General features: G+C 34.8%; 1 protein-coding gene across 12 annotated transcripts in view; it reads right to left on the reverse strand.

The window, feature by feature from the left end:
• Nucleotides 1-317: 317 nt before the first annotated feature.
• brca2 (BRCA2 DNA repair associated) overlaps nt 318-500 on the reverse strand; it is a 36,829-nt gene continuing 36,646 nt past the window's right edge. For all 12 annotated transcript variants that reach the window (XM_031797125.1, XM_020452309.2, XM_020452307.2 and 9 more), the window contains one exon: nt 318-500. This exon is cut by the window's right edge and continues 708 nt beyond it. The gene's annotated coding sequence lies outside the window, so the exon portion shown is untranslated.

A 500-nucleotide genomic window follows, 5' to 3' on the forward strand; every position in this document is an offset into this window, starting at 1 on the left:
AGCTACAAACATTAGCAAGCTAGCCAATGTTAAAGCAAGTCTTGCAAAGTTACTGCGTTGCAAGATTTTGATAACTGATAAAATAGCCATAGGCAGCTGCCAGAATTGTGCTAATATATTAGCTACTTACCATAAAGTGATGTTACATTTTCATGATTTTAAATTAGCTAGGTAACATTATTTTAATGGAAATTATCATAAAGACCGACTGTTTGTGAAAAAATGGAGGCAGTTTCGCAGCAACATCGCCACCTGCTGTTGCTGTTTAAGTGTTTGACCACACCAGCAAAATCCTGTTCATAAATTACACAAAATACTCATATTACCAATACATTAGAACATTTATTGTGAACATGCAGATGTGAGCACAAACGGTCATAAACACAAGGACGTAAATGTTACAGTATTTTTTTCATTTATATTATACAGTTCGTGACGGTTCTTCTAATGCCATTTCACTAAACTATTTCAGGAGTTCTCCAAGACAACCCCTTTTCTGT

Source organism: Oncorhynchus kisutch, linkage group LG19 (genome assembly GCF_002021735.2).
Source record: "Oncorhynchus kisutch isolate 150728-3 linkage group LG19, Okis_V2, whole genome shotgun sequence".
Taxonomy (NCBI): domain Eukaryota; kingdom Metazoa; phylum Chordata; class Actinopteri; order Salmoniformes; family Salmonidae; genus Oncorhynchus; species Oncorhynchus kisutch.